Source organism: Calidris pugnax, unplaced genomic scaffold (assembly GCF_001431845.1).
Source record: "Calidris pugnax isolate Ruff unplaced genomic scaffold, ASM143184v1 scaffold38, whole genome shotgun sequence".
In the NCBI taxonomy this organism is placed as follows: Eukaryota; Metazoa; Chordata; class Aves; order Charadriiformes; family Scolopacidae; genus Calidris; species Calidris pugnax.
In genome coordinates, this window is record NW_015090995.1 from 11,997,840 (window position 1) to 12,021,337 (window position 23,498).

At 39.1% G+C, this 23,498-nt stretch overlaps 1 protein-coding gene across 2 annotated transcripts in view; it reads right to left on the bottom strand.

The window, feature by feature from the left end:
* AMMECR1 (Alport syndrome, mental retardation, midface hypoplasia and elliptocytosis chromosomal region gene 1) overlaps positions 1–23,498 on the bottom strand; it is a 122,932-nt gene that overhangs the window by 49,941 nt on the left and 49,493 nt on the right. Inside the window, exon 1 of one of the 2 annotated variants that reach the window (XM_014955223.1) lies at positions 4,294–4,348. The exons of the other annotated variant lie outside the window; for it this stretch is intronic. The gene's annotated coding sequence lies outside the window, so the exon portion shown is untranslated. Of the gene's footprint in view, positions 1–4,293; positions 4,349–23,498 lie in introns of those variants that run through there. 2 annotated transcript variants of the gene reach the window in all.

Consider the following 23,498-nt stretch of genomic DNA (forward strand, 5'->3'; position numbering starts at 1 on the left):
GGGCACCCGTACACACGCACCGAGGCACAGGAGGGGGGCAGATATGTTGAAAGTATCTAGTTTGTGATGAAAGGGGAGACTTGATGGATATTATGGAGCTGGTGAACAACAACAATAAAGTGTGGTGAGAGCCTTTCTGCAACAATCATACAAGCACACAACGTGCTGCGAGGACATTTAGTTTACAAGATACAGTCTGGAAAAAATCTGGGAAGACACAAGAAAGTCAAGACAAGAGTTCATGAAACTCCAAAGGGGAGTAAGGGAGGATGGAAACACCCCCCTTACCCCCACCCCCCAAATTATAGACATAATTTGATAAATGTAAACAGTTAATAGGTAAGATTTTCTGGAAGACAAAGGCAAGAAAAGGAAGAAAAAGTCAATAGCTCCTCACAAGAAAGGAAATTTCCTCAAAGGAAATGGGCAAAATTACAAAAAAGACCAACCATCATAGTAATAGATCCACTTGGAGAAATTGGAAATAAATCAGGTTATTGAAAAGAAAGACACAAAAACAGTAAAGCACAAGAGGCACAATGAAGACAATCATGTTGCAAACTGTCATATGAATATTAATAAGTATGAAGGAAAATCAACTGCATTTTATGAGAAGATAGATAAGGAAATTGTTGGCCAGCTACTTAACTCAGAGACTACAGGGAACACCTGGTAACAGAAGATGCTAAGAAACCCGAACTGGAAAACATTCCATTTTAAAAACCCACATGATAAGAAATGAATGCTGGGACTGACTGCCTGGGAGGAAAGACATCTGCCATCATCAGTGTATCCTCAAAGGCCTCCAAAACCAGACCACTGCCAGCAATACTGTAAATATATTTTGTTCTGCCCTTTAAGAAGAGACAAGACCAAATGGTCTCCTGATGTTTACTGTAGTCTCATTTTCTGATTTTGTATGATGCAATGTAAGAGAACAAAGGGACAATTCACACACAAAACTATCTGTTAAATTGTGGGAGAGACAACTGTCATTAGAAACCTCCAGGATCAGGGAAAAAGAAACATCTGAGAAAAAACACATTCATCTTACACTTCTGCATGTTTCCTTCTATGTAGCACTATTACAGAAGTAAGTAGAGAAAAAGTGATATGTAACATTAACCATATTCTAAAGATCAGAAAACATTAATTTATTGCCTCAAAGAATGTAAGACTGAGTAGCTTCACCAAGGTTCAATGTGGTATTTAACGTTCACTTAAGCGTGCAAGCACTTTCTGAATCAGGAACAGAAGCCAGTTTCTTCAGCAACTTATCTACAAGTTCAAAGTGGGCTCTGAAAATTTAGAAAAGTCCATGGATGAGATTTTCCTATTCTGAAAGTCAATATAAAGAGCCTTTTGGGGGAAGGGTAAGTATCATTTTTTTCCTAGAATTAGCTCACCTTAAAGACTTCAGTTTCTCCTTCAGCCTACTTAGCCTAGACACAAACAAAAAGCTAGTTTTTCCACTACAGTGCCACAACACATATTTTGACATGAGTTTAAAAAAGCACTATTTGCTTGGCTACTTTTACACAATTGGAAAAAGAATTAGGTACCGAGTAAAGCATCTGAAATCAATTACCCTGCCTGTGTCCAGTTACACACATATACACAAAAAAACCCAACTTACTAGGATAATTACTTTATCTAGCAAAATTCATGAAGACAGGAGCACATCAAAAAACCCCATGGATTTCCCCAAAGAGGAGAAAATTTATTCTGTGATAACATTCTTCTTCCTTGTGGGAAATATCTGAGAGTCTTAACAAGTCTATATTGCATTACCTCTTCAACACATTTAGTAAATGAAGAAGGTTCCTTACAGTCAATACACGATTATCTGAAGACAGTCACCACAAATCTACTGACTTCAGAAGCTGGAAGCTAGATCTGCAATTTTTAAATTTAAATTAATATATAATTACTGAAAAAGTTATTACATACTTATGAGAGCAGAGCATGCTTTTCAGTTATTCTCTGGGCTAAATGATCAAAGGAATAACTCCTCCAACTACTGAATTTCAGAAACAAACATTTAGGTATTTCTTTCTTTACCTGTATAACAGAGTATACTTGGTAGTTTTCCTGAAATCATTACATGGCCTAGGGAGATCAGCCTCACAATCAAACCTGAGCTGCTAGGTGTGAATTTGTTAGCAAGTTCTGCTTAGCTAAGCAGCTAATCTTAAGGAAGGTCAGAAAGCAGCTACTATTTTAAGAAAACCTAGTTTAAACAGCAGCATAATCAGGGTTAAAAATAAGAGGACTGCTTACTGGTAGGTCATTTTCTAAGGTGAACCTACAACACTTTAATTAAGATTGCATTCAATACACTAAAATTCATTTTTAAAATGGACATAAATTCACAAACACGGCAAGATGATGTGGCTGTTCATTTGGCTGCAGGACCAGTGCGGCTGTTCTTATACACTGTATTAGACTAGGGGAGGCAATATGGGCAGCATTCCAGAAAAGAGAAGTTAAAAGTAACCATTTACAAATGAGGTGTGGGGGGGTGCCTACGACTTTCAGGTATGCCCAGATTGGACGTTCAGTTAAACACTGCTCTGTATTTACAAAGTCGTTCTTTTGCACCTTCTCCGCCAACTCTCACGAGACTATCCATCAGCTTCATGAAACAAATTGAGTTTCTATGACATATGTTCCTAAGTTCGCTGTTCACTTTGCTAAAATAAATATTTACGTGCAACAAAATCCAGAACTACTCAGAAATCACACAAGTTGGTTATGTAGGCACTGCTAAAAAAAGATTTGAATATTTACAGTTCTTCAGAGAAACAAAATAGACAGTAAAAAGTCACGTTCTACACAAGCAGAGAATCACAGTTTGGGACAAAGCTGGTTTTACCCACCTCTAAACTCAAGAGAGGTTTTTATTGTTGCCAGCCAACAAGTGTGGCTGAAACTGAACTTAAGGACTTGCAGCACAATATCACTGCATTTTCAAGAAACAACCTTCAGAACTGTAACATCCTCTATAGGGATACTCCTCAGGGTGGTGCGGGTGGCAATGGCAGAGCACTTGGTCTGTAGCACCGGAGGCCATAAGGCATCTGGAAATCCCTCAGGATGGCACCTTCCGTACAGGTCATTTAATTATTTGCTTATTGCTCAGGGTTAGTGATGCATCTTTAAGTCTATATATCTTGTTTTAGGGTGAGACACTTGAGTTTTCCTCTAAAATGGAATGTTTCTTCCCCAAACACCCATAATGACAACCTCAACTGGGTATAAACCGAGTTTGTCTGAGGGACTGGTTTGTCACGGTGCCTGCACAGGCACAGCAGAGGACACACACACCAACCAAGAGGACATACCGGTTAATCAGCTCATACTGCTTTAAATTACAACGCCCCAACAACGTGCCAACTGCAGTTCTTGTCCACCACAAACCCAAGATCATTAAGCAGTTTTATATCTCAATCAGCAGATATCAGGTTTATACATCTGGATAGCTGCTAAATCATTAAGTTAAATTAAGTCATCTAGAATTGAGTAACTTGAGAACACCAATCCCTAGGGTTGTACTTCAGCCACTAAAGTATTTCCAAGACATTAAGATCAACTTTAAGTGACGATCCAACACAGATGCTATGCAGTTAGGCCAAAAAGGGTATAGGCATGGCTACATTTTTTTAATTAAGAATTTTTTATTTTTAATTAAAAAGAAAATAAAGCTCAAACCTTCAAGACACTTCCAGCTCACACAGCAGTGGAGACAGCTTTCCAAGTATGACCCAAGTATTAGCCAATGCAGTACCACAAGGTTATTCCAGCACCCTGGCTGCCGATCTTAGCAACAGCAGTGTTACCACAGCCTTAATGTTTACTATGTCTTGTCAGAATCACGCATGCAACAGGGAAACCATTAGTCACTTCAAATTTAAAATACTTTTTGCAATGATGAAGAGCAGTGGCACAAAGCTGTCACTCACACAAAAAAGGGAGGGGAGGACATGATTTGAGACTAGACACGAGGAAGAAAAAAGCAAGAAGTAAAACAGAAAACGCATAGTTCCTGCGGAAGACTGTGGAAGTGAAGGAACAGTGTGGAAAAAGAAGAGCTTTTTCATCTTCCTCTGGATGCCGAGTAGAACGAGCCTGCTAGTCTTAAATAAAAGCAGCTAACAAAGCAAAAAGGAACTACCAGAATGGAAACTCCTCTTTAAACCACAGCAATTCTGATGCCAAGGCTCCTCACCAGGGTATTATCACAGTACTTTCTGTGATCATGCACACCATGATCCCCTGCTCTTCCATATTTACCTCTGACTAGTCGGTTTAACCTTCTATCTTGTAAACTTCTGCTAATCCTATCCAAGCCCTGGCCAGCAAGGTAAACATACAAACATGCTCCTCAAAATCAAATGAACAAACAAACAAAAAATAATCTATTTCAACACTAAAAAACACTAGTGACAATAAATAATCAACTTTACTTTTTTTTTTTTTTTTAAGAAGGCTTATTGTTTTATATATATTCTTTCCATTTAAGTTGCCTACAAGGTCTAGAGGAAGCAATGCAGCTTGAAGACAAGACATCCCTCAGGTCCTTCAGGCGAGCAGGCTTATCTGAGCAGCCAGTGCCATAGGTGTGGCAGCAGATAGGACAACTCTGCCTAGTTGATTCTGGCTCTTATTAAGCACTAGATCAGGAACTGCTGAATTGTACACTGTTTTGTAACAAAGCCATAACCACATAACCCCCCTCTGATCAGCATTACCAGCCTCACACAATTTGAGACATGACAAGGTATTACAGAATGGGAATAAGTGACCAAAACAATTTCACCATTTATTCAACGAACACTGCAGAAATACAGCAGTAACAGGTGCCCTATTGATACTGTGCAAGGTAAAGGTGATGAAAAGCAGGTGTGAGTTTGGACTGGCTGGCTCCCATCTCTCGCCAAGCCCAGGAGCCCTCCAACCCACAAGATTCCAGCCTTCTCAGCAGCCCAGCACCAGAATGACAGGGAAGGAGAAGCCACAGAAGCCCATCTCTACACAGCTCCTTAGGGGAGGTAGTAGGGCACTCAGGTATCCCCAATGCCAAATACCATCGGTATATACAAATTTAAAAAACAATTGGGAGCTGGCAGCTGAAGTGCATACTCCTGCCTCCATCAGACCCTGAACTTCTTACACTTCAAAACTTATTCTTCTGCCCATCGTGCTTATTTCTGTAGTTCATGTATTTTTATCCTTTGTTTCCTTCCCATTATTTCCATCTCCTTTTCCATTTCTGCCCTCCCTACATCTTATTCATATTTAATCTATCTCCCTCTGTTGACCAGCTTTTGAGAAGGGGGGAGAAGCAATAAAGTAATACTCAGGTTATTGCGTTCCAAGTCAGTGCAGGTTGAGGCCTTTCTCCCTAAATGGATCTTGCTTTCATAAATTCTGGAACCCTCGTTTTGATTAAATACTCTGGAGCATTCAGCATGTTCCTAAAAACTCAGTAAAAACTTATGAGAAAGTGGATTTTGAATTTTGGGACGTAAACATGAAGACTTAGCTTCTCTTATCAAACTAATGCTTAATCTTTCAGGCTGGTACACAGGCTTATTAAACGCACCCACAGTAAGGACTGTACCTTCAGATAAACTTTTGCTCTAATGTCAAAAGCAACCAAGAACAAGTGTCAACATATTCCAGGTTACTAAGACACCATCATTCGTAACATTTAATAAAATTATATAACAATATGTATATTTACATTATAAAACTGTTCACATTTATGCTGACCTACTTAAGCAAATTGTTTTTCCCCAATTGCACAATTATGAACCAGAGCAGAAAAATCAGACTTTATGAAGTTAATAAATCAATTCAGTGTCATTACAAATTATTAATATTATTACTTCAGAGTCAGCAGTCATCTGATTATGACTTTCTGTTGGGCATTTTTAAATATTTTTTAAAATGTAATTTTGTTCCCCGGTACCTTTATTATTAGTCAGACATTATACTTCTTTTGATCAATTCAAACTAACTTCAGATTATACATTGAAGCTATTGGTTTGTTAACAAAAACTATTAAAGCAAAGCTGGTATTTTCTCCCTGGCTATTCCTACCTCTCTCATACCCTAGAAGTCACTAAATGATTTTTTTTTTCCATTTCATACCAGTAGACAGAAGAAAACAGGAAAATACTGCATTTAATCCAATAAATAGTTTGCATCAAGTAACTTTGGCTACATACAAAGTGTTTTGAACTTGGTAAGTCCCAGCCAAAGTCACCTCCCCACCCAATTTTGAAAGAAAGTGAATAACTTAAAAAACACATATTGCTCCCATATCTATAAATGGGCTCAAAACCCATGTACCCTATGTTCAAGTGTAATCAGATTAACAAATATGTTAACAAATTAACAAGTGTTCAAATTAACAAGCACCTAAAAGGACTGGTGCTGATTATGCTTCCCCAGCAACAATCTCCTCTCAAGGAGGACAGAGTAGTCCAGAATTAGAGACACTAATGTCAAAGGAAAACATTTTACAGAATGCAACACAGTCACCCCAAAAACATATGATTGGAAGCTCTTCAAGTCAAAGATGAACCTATTGCAGTACCACCAAAGATTTCATGTACAGCTTATGATCATTCTACTTACAAACTGGAATAGAGACAAAAATATTCCCAGTGAAAGCATTTTCCTTTGAATAGACTTTTTTTTTTTTTGCAATTAATGCATTGAAAGGATTCCTAAAATTCCATGAAATAAAATACATCCAAACCCAAATGTTTTAAGAACACCAGATCCAAAATATTTTAGAAAGCTGTATAAGGCCCCCAGAACTTCTACTCTGTAAAAGAATAGTAAAGACAACACTAAAGAAACCAGGTAAGAATAGCTCCAGCTCCTAGATCCTTTCTTTCCTTAGAAGTCACTAGCAAGAATGCAGCAAACATTAGTTTTGTGGTGGTAGGATAATACTTTCCCTTCTATCACCAGCAGGGCGATTCAGGCATAGAATCAGTGTTGAAAGTTGACAGAGAAAAAGCACTCTCTAGGCACTAAGATTTCCATTCTTGTAAGAGAGCAAGCAATTCCACACTCATAAATAGTTGCTGCATATTAACTACAAACCAAGAGCCAGTGAATAGTTTTGCATAGATTTCAGACAGCAGCTTCACACACAACTCCTACCTTTAAAGTCTACACATACTACCTTAAAAGAAAGTCTGTTCTCATTGCCAAGGAAGATACTGAATTTTTCCTTCTGATTACTTGACAGTTTTACTCAAACTGCCAGTGACCATTAGCAACAGGGATGGCGGGTTTTCAGAAATTGCTTTTTTTTGTTCTGCTGAAATACTAGCTGAAGCAGTTAGTCAAGACATCAGTGAAAACCAGGCATTGTAGCTATTAAAATTTTCACACAAAATTTTGTTAGAGCAGTAACTGGAACTCTCCTGCTACAGACAAATCACAACTTATGTTTTAATGCATTTCAACTAACTGGGAGACACATTGTTCTTTCTAAATATTAGAGGAATGAGTAAAAGTAGGAAGAAATATATGCAATTTCAGCTTGAAAATAACTTTGTTAATTAAATTTATACACTTTAGACATACAAGACACTAGACATACAGTCATAAAAGCATCCATTTGGACCTTTAAAATGTTTTTAGTTAGTTGCCAAATGCACGCTGCATGCTGAGACATAAGCACCTAAGGGCACAACATAAACAGCTGAACGAAAAATTTATGCCAATAACTGAGAATTTGCCAAGCCTGGGAGAAATGAACACACACAGGAGTTTTCTGCTTAAGTGGAACTTAGTTCAAAGGACAAGAAATATTTAAAGAAACCTAAGAAAAAACTGGAACTGCACAGGATTTTTTTATAGCAGTAATATGTTACAAAACATATGCCAAGGTGTCTGCTGACAGGAGAGACTGCAATTCAGCCAAACCTTCAAAACCATTCCTTTAAAAGTCATTGGTTCTTCTTTGTGTTAAACTACATATTCTAAAGGTACACTGCATAACAGTAGCTTGCAAGAGACTTGAAACACTAAGAACTATACAATAACAAGATACATTACAATATACTTGAATGTTTTTAAAATACATAACTTTGAAAATGTAATAAACATTGGTTTGAAGAAGCTCACAATAACGTTGCAAGACAAGCTAAAAAACAAGCCTCAGCAGAATTTGAATCTGCCCTCTAATTCAGACTTCACTAACTCTACAGCTGGAATAAATTAATCTTTTGGATCACAAGAATTACTATTAAATCAATGCACTCTAGATCGCACTATTTGTATAGAATTTAGCCATGTAATTTAACCAGTGAGACAACAGTTCAAAGGCAGACTAAATACAGGGCTGGAATTAGAGCCAAATGGAATTTGTATTTTCATCACAGAAAAGACATACTATGGACAGCACTTTTAAGACTGACAAAGATGATTCAAAATCAGGGAATTCTCACTGGTTTGAAAGTAAAGTCTGCTATGGACATTGGATGTTTTTAAGTAAGACAGAGATATCACGCCTTGAGATGAACTCGATCTCTCAGTGTCTTTCCACCCCTTAAATCACAAATGACTGCATAGATGGTTGAGTAACAGTGAAGTTCAGAGCTGTTGCTTAGATAAAAACAGCCTCACCCAACCCTCCCATCCCCAGATAGATAGCCTCCTTTCTTCTTCTGGAACAAACATGTGTGATTGGTGAACTGATCTGGTTAAAAATATATCTCTTTCCTTTTTGCCAGTTTAACTTAGACCAACTTGTTTCTCTTCTCTCTTTCTGTGTGCAGGAGCACACGCAGGGACGTCAGCTCAAAAAGAGAAGAGGAGGCAAAAGGGACAGTGAAAAAGGGCAAGGACGATGACTGCTCACATCTGCACCCCACAAGAAGAAATTCAATAAAAAGGAACGGCAGTAAGATTTTTAAAGAAAGATAATTACTTTTATTAGACCAGGCTATATTGGTGGAAAAAGCAGAGGAGATTTCAGACACATTGCTGCTTTAGCAGATGAGGCAAAGCACAAGACAGAACAAAACTGCTTATATAGTAAATGTAACCATGCTAACCTTGAACAAAAAAAAGCACTCAGCATTTAGGCAACAGAGAAACGTGTTAGCTGCAGGAAAGATGACCAGTCACTGTCCCTTTGGAAGAGGGATAAACTGCAGTTAGTGTCAGAATGACACAGTAATACATAAAGCCAGTGTATCTAATTGAGGCCCCAATTTTTAGCATGCAGCAGACATGCCTTAGTTACTCTCAGACATCAAGATAACACATAAAGCATCGTTTTCTGAGTAGGTATCATACTGGTTACTACATGCTGTCACTAACCATACAGTTAGACAACAAATAAAGACAAAGACACTAGCACCAGTATGGGAAGTTACTGGAGGATATAGCAACATCTTTACAGGCCTCCCAGTGGTATCTGCCATTGGCCATCCCCAGGTGACAACACACAGGACTAAGCAGATTCTCATTTGGGACATGAGTTCTTTCACTGTCTCTTATCAAACACAAGTTGATACAGAGATAGTGTCTACAATACAGTAATTTTGCTTCACGTAAATACTTCTTACATTCTAAGACTGACAAGTTTAGGGTTATGCTTTTGTTACAAGGGAACAAATCTAAAAAGTTTTTAAAAACCTAAATAAACTGCAGAACACTGCCTTGTATGAACCTTAATGCAGTTTTATAATCAATAACTAGCAATGCCACTGAAAAAGGTGCTCTCATATTGCCTACTTGGCTTCTGTTCCATGCTTCAGCATCACTTCTGCCATCTCCAGCATTGATGTGGTCATAAGTCAGGTCAGAGGTAATCTCTTAGAAACAATCCACCCTCCAGCTGATATTACTGTGTCCTGTTGAACTTGGGATCCTCCATGTAGCAGACAGACTTAAAGACTAGCAAGAAGCAGGCAGGGGTATTGGACAACTTTACTAGACACACAGCTAGCTGCATTTGTGGCATCTGACAATCAGCTGGCACACTGCCCATCACATGCAAAGGTAGCACCCCCTCAGGGCATCCACACTGACTACTTGATGATTCAGCAAAGAAAACAGTACTCCATGGGATCCAGGCTAGTAACAGTAGTGTATGGAAACACAGAATGGATGCTCTGGAGAGTAAGCTCAGGTCATTGGCCAGAAGACCTACGCTCAGGATTTTCACAGTGTTATTTTCTGAAATGCTGCCAGTTCCACATAAAAGGCTGGAGAAGAAGGCTGAGATAGGAAGTCAATGATAAGGAGGGAAGGATTTAGGCATGATGGAAACAGGAAGAACTTGTTATGCATGCACATTAGTCATGCTGGAGTCAGCCAGGCTGGCATGCTAATAAGAGTTTTGGAACTTACAAACACTTGTACACTACGGCTAGAAATTTCAGAAGTAATACCCCAAACCAACCAACTAACCCAAACACACACAACCCTAAAAGGAGCAATCCAAACAGCAAAAAGACTGCAATAGCTTGGATGCTGTTAGAAACAAAACTACCACCCCACCACCACCCCCTCAAAAAAAACCCCAAAGCAGACAAAATTCGGTATTAAAATACCAGGTAAAACATTCATCACACTTAGAAAACCAAGCAGTCAAAAGAATACCTCAACCCCAGCAACAAAAGCCTACACCCTGCATGACTGAATAGGAAAGCTAAGGAGGGCATCCGGGAGAGGTCAGCTTTTAAAACCAGAAAGCTTGCCTAATGAGAATAGAAGAAATTATAAAACACATGGTAGGTCAAAAGTAAACAGTAAATAACAAACTGAAAATGTTTGGGTAGCACCTTGGGAAGTTACTTAACTACATCAAAAGCAGGAAACCAACTAGAAAAACCAGTGGGACCTCTTGCCAACCAAGGTGAAAAAGGGGTACAGGGATGACGGCACCAATGCAGAGAAGCTCACTGAACACTCTGTTCCCAGTCTTTACTGGTGAAGCAACTGGGGAGATTTTCACACCTATCCTTATGGTATATAAGTCAGAGGGACTAGGTCAATTTGAATTAAGTAGAGGAGGCATTAGGCTGAACAGACAAGTTAGACACAGTTCACCTAGACTAGGCATTTACAGGATAGTTCCAAACCTGAAACTGAAGAACTGCTGGGCAACAGGTTGCCACTGTAACTCCAGTGCACACAAAAGACCCTAAAAAGACTGACACTACAGAAAAGCAAATATGATTTCCATTCCCGCAGCTGGACAGTAATAGCACATCAGATCACTGTGCACAGAGACAACCACAGTCTGTTGGAAAGAGTATGCACAGCTTCTGTAAATGGAAATCACACCAAGACCGCAACTCTTCCCCCCAGCTGCTGCCACCTTATGTATCCCTCTGAATTTGGGGACTGAGCCGCTGGATCCACTGAGTATCTGGGGTGAAAATCAGACAGTCTTATGAAAGGGATCAATCAGGATTATTTTGGAAAAAGCTTGCAGAGTGTAATCTTCAGCCACCAAAAAGAGACTCAAGACTTTCTGTGACAGCCTGCACGTTCCTCTGCTACACATCACAGGCTCCTGGCAAACTTCACCAGCTTAAACCCAGGATGCACAGGTTTGCTGTACATTGTCCTGTTTGCAACTACGTGCTTAAAAGCACCATGACGCACCCGGATGAACTCAGCAGAGGAAAAAAAAAAAATCCCACAACCTTGTTTAGCCTTATATTCCAACCTGTAAGCTTTGTTCTTATGACTGGGGAATAGCATGCAGGGCAAACAACTGGCAAACTGTATCTGCTAACAGCAGATACACGAAAGGAAGATTGTTATGTGATTGCTTTTTCTTCCATAGCTTCTAGATGTACTCACACGCACCAATCTACCTGATAATGGTGCCAAAGCCAGAAAAAGTCACTGAGATGAGTACACACAAACGCAAAAAAAAAAAAATATCAGGTTGAAACTCAAATATTTCTCTCCACTGATGTCTTTAGCCCTGCTGGGGGCAATAGCAGGCTAATGGTCTCAACCAGGAGAGCAGTTACATTCTCAGCGCAGACAACAAATCCAGGTTAAAGCAACTTAAGCTGCAGTTCTTGGCAGCCTAAAAATAATAATGTCTGGTTGCAACCATCTCTTCCCAGACTGCATGGGAAGACCCAATCCCTTAAGCCAGCTCTGGCATTTAGCGTGCTAAAAGACTCAGCAAAAAAAAGTCTTACAACTCAGCAAAAAAATAACCTAACAAAAAGCACTTGAGTATCTGCTGCTGACTTATCAAGCAGAAACAGCACAGCAAGCATACGCTGATCGATGCAAACAGTACAAGCGAGGGTGTGGGGCACATATATGAGGACATTTTGTTTGCCATGGGCATGTACTCTTATCCAAAAGTAGCATTTAACTCACATTAGTTCCCCAAACCAGCAGCCTACAGTCACACCATTAATTATGCCTGCAACAGATCTGGTATGTGAGTGAAGTCAGATTGTCCGGTTTTATAATGTCATTCAAGTGGCTCGGAGGGTACAAATACACTGCATAAAACAGTCAGCTATTCAATGCTAACAATACTAAAGGAAAACAAAATTCTGGAAGACCTGGAATTAACCCCAAGCAAAGAGACTACAATGTTTCCACAACAAAGCTTAAACATTTCTTTCTAAAATTAAATATTCCCTCACACACCACATGAAATACAAACAGTCTCTCATAAATATGTACAGAACACCTTCAGTAAGATCCCTTCAAATGTCAAAACTGAATTTCAAAAAACATCTCATCAGCCTGGAAACACTGGAAAATAACCTGGGTGCATTTCAATTTTGACTCATTAAAACCTGTGTGTTCATGTTTTGGTTTTCTTCACTAAATAGCTTTTTGCTTTCAGAAAATGGTAACTACATTTTCAAATTAATTTTGAAAATTACACAACATTTCTGAAGCTAAGACAAAATTACAACTACATCGTGCATCAGCAAAATATATATAGCCTTTCAAAAGCAGTACTGGAGTTTTCTGAAAATACTATATGCTACAACTCTGTAACAAAACCATATAGTTTTGTTAAAGATAGTTATTTGGTATACTACCAAAAATACCCCAAGAACTCACTACCATAACCAGATCCCACAACACCATAATTCAGTTATTATTCTGAAATAAAACAGCTATGGACCAAAACACTGACCTGAACAGCAGTTATTAACAGCCATTAGTCAATGAAGTTTCCAAAGGCCAAACCACTGAAGATTTATCTTTATTCCAGAAGACTACAGACTCAACCATCCCAGTGACTATTTTTAAAATCAACACATTTATAATGGTAGATGGCTTTAAAATGGCTACGAAAAAGGCTATAAATTCCTTCAAAACAACAGAGACGTCTAAGTTGTTCCCTTTTGTATCTCTCAGTGCAATGCTTCAAGGTGCCAGGCCTCCTATTTTCACCTCTTCTAACCAGAAGAATTCAACTATCACCTCACTCACCGACCAGACTCCAGGCTGTAATTCTTATTCACCAGAACTTACAGCTGGAGGCTTGCACCTATTTTTCTTTTGGTAACCTATGACAGGTGGGTCTACACTGTAATTGGCAAGTTCTATCGAAAACTAAAGCATGGATTTCCATACATGACTGTGTTCAGGTACAGCCACTGGTACAGCATCCACCCCATCAATAGCAGACAGCTCTGTGCTGGACTGTACCCATGAACAGGAGGTGACATGTTCCCCCTCAGCAGTTTACCTCACGATGTAAGGTCAAACTCTTCTTTTGACCATCATTTCCAGTTTTATCTCCTTAGAGGTTGCCACTACCTCAACTGCATCCAGGCCCAAACCACAGGTAGTAGTGGCCATCCTTCAGTTGATGGAAGAGACCTCAACCACGATGAGGGGAAACAGAAGAACAACCATTTAAAAACACTTATAAACAGTGAGCATATTATCAGCTGTGGGAGCAACAATCACCTGATATCTCACTTTGCTGGTTTGGGTTTATTTTTTTAAAAAGCCATCCAAACAAGAAACTCAACAAAACCCATCTTTGCTTAAAAAGTTGTTCACGTACCACAATTTCAAAACCTATCAATTGAAGTCTTCTGACATCTTAAAGTAAATGTGGAAGCCCCGACTTCCCCAGACGCCTCAGGGTGAGCCTGTCATTTCAGCTCCCCGTTACTCCCTTTCATAGAACCTGTGCTCCTAAACTGCTCCATTTCTTTGCTGTCATGAATTGCTGTGCAAACCAAAATCCATTTTGTTATTTGGCTAAAGTCAAGTAATAAAGCCTTCGATATCACTACCTCAAAAAAATTACTGCTTAACAAATACTTTGTTTGCCATATGAATTGTCATTTCCTTAGATTTTATTCTGGCAATCCTTCTTACTAACAGCAAAGATGCTGTGTTCAGGAAAGCAATATCCCACTCCCTGTTCAACATGAACTATTACTGAGTTATGGTTCAGTTCCAATTCAGTGAAAAATTACTTATACACATAACACTCTCCAAATTCACTACCTTCACAGAGCTCTATTATTGACCAACGTTTACCTCTATTCATTTCCACATTGAGAAGACATAAATCTTATTCAAGCCAAAAGCAGGGTGGAAAGAACAGTTTATTAGAAACCAAACCCCACATGCTAAGTTAATAATCCTGCTAGACCTAAACAGGTAACAGGGAGTCAACTTGGGCATCTCTGAACTCACACTAAAACAAATAATCTGGTCAAAAATAAGCTATTCCACTTTCTACCAGAAGCTGCCTACAGACAGTTCATCTAACACTCCTTGGAGATAAGATATTAAACTTAATCTACCATCATCATTCTCTAATAATAATGTCTCCTTTAAAAGAAAAGCATTAGTGTCACCAGTTAAGGGACCCATGGTGATAGATCTTACACTCTAAAACTTATTGACAGTCATTTTACATCCTTTGGTTCTTCTGGCAGTACTGGTATCTAGTAATAGTTAATTTGTGTCCCTTAGTCTTTCTCTTCCCATATACACCTACATATGCACACGCAAACTTCTATGTGCATATACATACTGGTGTGTGTGTGTATATATATATATATCTACATATACACATACACAGTACCCCCAATCAGATTTTGTACCTCTCAGCTACAGGTCTTTAGAGGATCTCTTCTGATCCTCTAAAGCAGCCCAGCTTTTCTCATCTTCCTTTGCAAGCTGATCTCACACTTCCTCCAGGCACCCTGGCTGCCCTGCTCTGCAAGCAGAAATGTCTTTGAGCGGAGCAGAACCTCCTCTCAGGACTGAAACCAAGTTTTACAAATAAGATCTCAACCACTCTCTTGCACAATTGTATTTAATACTTTTCCATTTTTACTGATAATTTCTTTTTAAAATAGCCAACTTGCCCTTTACATATACATTGCATAATGAAGGCTAAGAGACAACTGGCAGTCAACTGGCAATACCTGGAAATCACGAAGGAGAGAAACAAAACTCTAACTTACAGAATCAGTTTTTAATTACTCCTGAAGTACATGAAGCTGCTCTATAAAATATTGATTATAATCCCATTTCTAATAGTATAGCCCCTAGAGTATTTCAATCATTCCTGTATAGCATTCTGATCTTCCTCCCAACTTTGCCTCATTAAAATGTCATTATAATCTACCCATTGCTAGGAGGATGGGGTGTCAGCAAGGATTACTGATGAAAAGCATCACTTCTCACTCAAGACATCCCAAACTGCAAGTTGCTGAAGACTAGAAAAATATTTGGGGAAGTATCATTATACGGTCACTGCTTGCACCTTCCTTGCTACCCTGCTTTCTCTTTCTACTCATCTCCAATTTTCAACATTCAGTAAATGAAGGAATCTTGCTTCAACACAGAACCTCAGTTCACCAGCTCTACAGGGCAGTAAATGGGTAATACACGCTCTTCTCTGTTCTAAAATGTTCCTAAAAGAATGGTGTTCACACTACTAGGACAAGCGGGATGTCTAGAGCAGAAACAATTACGCAATATGATTTTTGGAAGGTCTTGTCTTCAACTTGTACTAGCAAGCTTAAAACTGTCCAAGGTATTCTCAGAATAAGCATTCACTGACCAGTAGCCTAAAAAGGAGGAGGATACTGCGACTGAGAGTACCCAAATGGAGAAAACTATGCTGAAGAAAAAACAAATTCATTGAAAATTCTGCGACTTAATTGAGAAGCAACAACAGCCTTTAAAGGACTTAAGCTAACATGAATACAACTATGATTCATTTCAGATATAATGGATAACAGTTAAGGAAAAAGAAGAAAAAAGGGAAAAAAAAAAAAAGTGTATGCCTCCAAGTCGCCAATTTAGGCAAAAATATCCTGAGCCAAGTCTGGAGAGCCTCCTGGCATGCCTTTCAGAGTAATCCAGTCAAAGGAAAGAACAATCACAACAGCAGCCAATTTCTATACTCCTTCTCACTACTAATTTAACAAAGAAAAGTAGGCTGAGATATCTTTTATTCTTTTTCCCCCAGTAAGAATACAAGGGAGAGAGATTGAGGGTCTTAGCCAGGTTTGTCCACCACAACAGTAGTCAGGAACAAAACACAAGTCTCCCAAACCTCACTGCAGTGCTTATCCTTCAAGTCACTCTTGCCTCCCCGAATAACTTGCATACAGAGAAGTTGGACAGAATCTGCAAAATCCTAGAAGCGCTCAGAGTCCAATGACCAATGATTTTTTGTAAGATTATCTGTTTCTTTTTAGACTAATCAATCAGTTAAAAACAAATACAAGCTTTATCTGTGGAACAATCTCCAATGTCTTATCTCTGCAATGGCCTCTTTCAAGAAGTTTCTGGTAAACTTTAATATCAAAATGCCAGAGACCACTCTGGACTGCTCTAGTTTTCTCCTCCATGGCAATTTCCAATAAACATTCTACCTAAAATGACAACCAAGGAAGCATATTATGCTTATGTTGCCTGACTGCTGCTTAGAGCAATTATCTCACATATCCAATTTGTAGCATACTGACTTTTAAGATCAAACAATATCTAAGCATGTCTCAATGGCTTAGCATTTTTCTTTGGGGGAAAAAATAATTTTTTTTTAAACCACGACAAAATTTCAGTAAAAACTTCAGAAATAATCAGATCTATAGCCTACATAATTCAATTTCTAGATTTTGACAGTCTCAAACAGTCTGCAAAAATTTACAGAAACTGTACTAGGAACCATTCAGGAATAGCCTGCTTACTTAGTGGGGACAAAAGTTTCTTTATTTCCAACCACTCTGCATAAAACACATTCTAGCAGCAGAGTGCTCATCACCTTCTTCTATCTTCATCTACCCTGTCTACTCTAACTACTTGCAGCTTATGACAAATAAGACTCATCTTCTGCTGAGCATCTATGACGCATTTAAAGAGGAAGAAAACACACTTAAGTTAGCAGAATGGTATAGGATAGTAGGCAGTCTTTGACTAGGTTATTCCAAGCCACTTACATTACATATGTAAAAAAACTTAACACCTTGAAATACTCCAAAATGAAAAAAGGAAAAAAAAAAGAAGAAAGAAACAGCAGCTGGCAGCAAACAACCCAAAACACAGATTTCATATTCTCCCAAAAAGAGGCACTACTGGGAGCTACTTTTTGCAGTGGCTTAGGTTTCTGTAAAAATACAGTCCAAGCACAGCAGACTGCAATAATTTATCCTTGAGGTGAAAAGAGACCACAATGGTAAAAGTACATGGAAGTATTTGTCTCACCTGAATCTTTTTTCTGTGAAACAAGATAAAGGTAATTTGTATTCTGTTTATCCTTCTTTATAACCCCTAATTTTTAACAATGTTTTATCCAGCATTCCTTCCAAGTGAACAGCACTAACCTTTATCCTCTTTGAACTCTTATTCCCAGTATTTTACAGGAATTCAGATATTACAGTGGCAAGTATCACACATGAGATTTTTGCCACCTGCCTCTTCTCTATCTGTTTACTTTTTAGTTCCAGTTCAACTGAACCAGACTCAGAACTATGCTCCTATTTCTTAAGGAAGAGTGAATCTAATCACTAGAATTTCACATTCTATCAGCATGTTAAAAGGAATTAGTTTTAATAAGACATATTCATTTGGTTCTTCAGAGTTTGGATAACTGCTTATACAACACTGCACCGGAAGACCACACCTTCTACTGCTTGGCTTGCAGTTTTTCATCTGGGCCAGTGGCTTGCTGAAGTCTTGCTCCCCCTCATGCTTAAGTGATACATCACTTGCAATTACTCACCTGCCTTCAGGCACTGCAGCACTCTTTGAAGAGGACTTCTCTCCTCACTAGACTCTACACCTTTTCTGTGGGTTTTTCAACCACCTCCTCACTTCCAATATTCTCTCTGCAGAAAGACTACTTAGAGAAGGCTGGTGCAACACTTTTCTGACTGGCTTTGCCTGCTTAACGTGGCAGTCAAATTAAAGTACTGAGGACTAGAAAAAAATTTTTTTTTCTCCTTATAAAGCTTACAAGGGACCTCTGCCTAGCACATCATCTTCCCCAAAAGTCAATCTTTTAGCACATTTATTTATACAAAAATGAACTGCCTTGCAACTTGTCATTCACTGGCAGCTGAACTTATCCTTGTCCTCACTGGATAAGGAAAATGGTCTGGCACTCAATTCATATGTTCTCACAGTCACCTGAAAGCCATCAGGTTTACTTAGTTGGCCCAAAATGTTGCCCATCAGTGGAGGATCATTCACTTTTTTCCACCTTTCCTAATACATCTAAAAACTCACGAACTCTAGACCTTCATCCACATAATTCCCACCTCTGTGTAAAATGCCACATGGAAAACAAGGAAAGTGATTTAGCTTTCTGGAAAGGATGAAGCAGAAGTAATTCCGGTGCTGATCAGAAGAGGGTTATGACAAGGATCCTTCCCTCCTTTCTCTTCCGTTTCAAACGTGGACTCACAAGCACCACCCAGTAAAGCAGGTGGTGTCGCAGATACTGGAAACCATCACGTGCCAGGGAAGCCTGGAGTGGAGACATCTTTGCTGGCAGAGGGATAAAGGATAAATTACAGGAGTATATCTATGGCTCATATATTACAAACACCACAGCCCTAGGCAGGGCCTTGCCAAAAATGCTACAGAGTTCAAGCTAATGGGAAGAGGGGCATAAAATGAGATTTTTATGTCATTAAGGATTGTGAGGACTCCCTCCAGGTAAGACAGAAATGCACGCGTGCTCTGGGAAGACATACACATCTCTATATGGCTGCTGTCCCAGTGACCTTGCCACAACTCAGCGGAGCTGTTCTGCATTCCATAAGATGTCATTCTCATGAAATTAGCACTTTAATAACCTTGGCTGCAAGTACTCAGTGCGGCAAAGCAATATCCACGTACTCACAAGCAGCACTGCCTTCCAGGAAGCTATCAAAGCCCACTCAGGTCACAAACATTAAAGGCATATCCTATAAGGCAGAGAAACAGACGTGCAGTTTGTCGGGGTGACAGCACAAGTGAAGAGATGGGACAAATCAACAAATATCTCACTGAATAAGTGTGTATGGCCAATGGAGCAGGGATGCATCCCACATAACAAATTAAGCCCTTTACACAGATCCCTTTTGCCAAGAACCCTGTTTACGAAAATGAAGGGCTTTTTTAAAGGTCATACGAGTACCCCAGGGAAGATATTGACACCACAGCATTTGGTCAGTCAGCACACACCACAGCACTAACAAACAGTAAGAATATCTAGATAATGTATCAAACCAAGTTCAAATTATTAACTAGGTGCTATCTGAATGCAGCTCTAGGACCAACTTAACAGCTACATTCCATTCTATAGCTATTGCGCTCCCTAATATGCTTTGTTAGTAAGGACATGATTTTGAGAATTTGTGAGTTAACTGCAGGACAGCTGCCCTATCTGGTTCTTTAAATGCAAATTTTGCAATGCTGAACTGAGTACCAATATAATACCCCACTCTGTAGGAGCATAAACATAGTAAAAAAGGCCAAGCATTTTCATAATGCTTTGCTAATGAGGGTCAGGGCCTGACTGGACTTGTTTTGGCCTCCAGCCTAGCAACAGTTTCTGTATTGGCCAAACTCTGATGAGTCTACTATTATTTTTAAATAATTTGCATCTTTCCTGCCTTCCAGAGAGACTCTTACCACAGAAATGGCTCAAACAACTTCTATCTTAGCATACTACTTCTGAAGACAATAATTTGATGCTATGGAAAACCTGCAGTTAACTGTAAACACGTACTTAATGTAAAAATAGACAGTTTGACATACTGAGCATGTTCCATTAATTATGGCATGAGTTTTGAGAGAAGCAAAAGCTATGGACTACAAAAATATATCTCATTCATTGACTGGTCACAGCCTAGGTCTGCAAGCTAAGCAAACTGAGCTAGCCTGGTCTTCCAAACCTGTATTTCCTGGTTATCTCTTAGTTTTCATCAATAGTAACTACTCCCTATCTATCTGTAGATGAGCAGTGAAAAGGAAATTTAGGGCTCAATAACAGAACTGTCCATACACTTAGATTACATCTACTTGTTTCTTAACAGATATGACAAAAAAAGGCGAGTTAGATTTCTTGTGTTTTTGTATTCAATGCTAGATAACATTACAATTATGTGACACAAGACACACAACATGTTTAACTCACAACTGAAGAAGAAGAAGAGCTTTGCATTCTCTTAGTAACTCCAAATAAAACATTTGCATTCTTAAATCATTAACTTCTCAACAATTTCTAACAAAGAATATTAGAGTTAGAAGTACACATGAAATAAGTCAAATCCAGACCCCAAACATATTTTTCTCACAGACAGACAGGTTAAATAGGAACATATAATGTCAAAAACAACGTCAAAATCTGACTTTTCAAAATCAACAGAAATATTCATCAGGAAGTTATCTTTAGTACAAGACAGAGTAAAAGAAAACATGACATAAAACAAAGGAGGCAATAAAAATGAATGACCAGACTGATGGCACAGGGAGAGGTGGCTGCTGACTCCTCCTCATCCTACAAGGGGTAGTAGAGCAATTACTGCTGCAAAACAAATATTGCAGTGAATCAGGGCATTTATTATAACTTTGTGGTGACTGCTTTTAGCTGCAGAAATAAAACCAGGGTCCATCCTTAGGACTGTCTGCGATGTGATCTCCTGCACTAATAGAAACTACCTCATTTGGACATAAGAACCGCTCACTGAGATGAGCTTATGAAGGAAAAAGTCCTCAAATTATAGTTAGGCTAATTTGGAGTTTATAATAGCAGTATTTACTCAACTCACCAATGATACCAGAAGACAAACCTACTGCCACAGGTAAGTTCTTTCTGACACCATAGAGCTTTATCCTTTTTCCTCCTCTGCTGTACCAAGACGCATTCACCAGTCCTGCTTTCAAATATGCTGGGAATTCCCTGCTGAGCCCTGCCAACACCAGCCAAAATACACATTTTCTACTGCACTGTATTTTAAAAACATCTACCGCAGAATGCCACTCTGAAAGAACCACCACTTCATATTCCAACATTTGATATTCAACAGTAATGACCTTGTTAAGTCAGAAGAAAATACAGAAGCTTATACAAAACTATGACATATACATGAAAACCAGAATGAAGTCAGACAGACACACAGACACTAGCAAACACCTCCCTGTCTGCGTGCTTTGTTGCCATGTTTTTTGTTTTATGACTGGCGTTGATATTTAGCCATGACCCAGCAATCATTATAGCTGTTGTGTAATGTTACTGAGTGTGACAATAAATACAAATTATTACACAGAGTCTGCCACACAAGCAAGTCTCCACTGCCCTACAACTAAGTCCTGCAGAGAAACAACAAAATTTCAAACTTCTCACGTCAAGAATAGTAAAGTCAATTGGTACAGCTGAACTGAGTAGGGACTGCGAAGGAAGAACGTCGGGGGGCTTTAAGACAATATGAAATTCATACCTCAGTAAGCTTCCAGGAAAAGTTTCACAAAAATGCTTGTAAAGAAACATATACCAAGGCAAACAAGGAGTCAAGCACAAGGCTCCAATATTTAACATTACAATAAATTGTAGAAATTAAAAGCAAGTCTGGCTGCAGCCAAGAAACAAAAAATTGAGAAAAAGCATGTAATCCTATGAACTCGCAAGCCGTAAGATTTTTATTCATATGTATGTGTAAGCACATGTACACACCCACAGACAAGCCTAATCTTTCTTGAATGCCTTAAAAGAAAGCATCAGGCAGTAATTTAACATTTGGGGGAAAAAAAATAGCTTTGGGACTATACAGGAAGAATTTAAACTATTTCAATCTAAATTACTAGCAAATGACCACCACTAGTGCCAGCATAGTAGCAAGACACAGTAATTAAGGCAAAAAATTGGATGGCCAGTAACAAACCGTAGAACTTTACTACAGGGTCAATTTACACTCCCTCTGAGCAGAATCACAACTTTCTTCGAGAGTGTGAAAACTAACGGGCACAAGATTAGCTAGCTCCACATTTTTAAACTGTATTGAATTTTAATGTCTCCAAGCTTCAGTAACAAAGAATTAAGGTAGCGTAGAACTGCTACCCCATACCCTTCTAGAATACATAAAGTGACAGATCTTAGATCCGAAAACATAATGAAATACAAAGGTCAGGCACGTCAACACCACAGCATATCTGTATCTCTGTCCTGTAGCCAAATGGAACAGTTGCTGCAAAATACTACAAGTCATCAACGAAGAAAGAATCCAATCTTTAGGTTAAGACTGGTTATTGCCCAGAAAATATTGAGAATACAATATTTCAGTTGGAAGGGACCTAAAATGACCATCTAGTCCAACTATTTTAATCCAGAGGCCTTCAATCATAGAAGATGGTCAAGCCATTCACATTCTTCCTGCAGCAAAGAACGTGGTTGCCATCGCCTGCTTCTGTCTGACGGCCAGAGCCTCTGCGTGTGCACGGGGCTGGCAGCCCTCACAGGGGCTCTGATGCTTCCCTACAGATCTGTATCTGCCACAGGTACACAGGTCAGCTATACACTCCACTTAATGCCTCTGGCCAGTCCCTCTGCCAGATGAAAAGCACATGAGCAAGCCATCATCTAGGCATTTGATGCAAGGCACTCATTATAAACATCTTTCCCAAGAGCTCCTCAGCCAGACAGGAAGCAGGGCACGGGCTGCATCAGCAATTCCAACTGCACAATCTTCTTCTTGGTCACCACATACCAGATGACAGGCGCAGAACAAACGATTTGCCTTACAAATTGTGTCAAGTATGGGTGGTCACCACTAAAATGATCCTGTTCACTTGCAGGCAACCTTCAGGAAGGAACTGTAAGAAGCAAACAACTGGCAAACGAGTTAACCTGCTGCATAGCCATGCAATGTCTTCCCCACAAATATGTCAACATCAAAATTAAGTACACAAGCTGACGAGCCTGAGGCAAACACTGTGCAGGATCAAAAACTCAGAATGGCGAGTGTGCCAAGGGAAGTCTTTATAGTGAG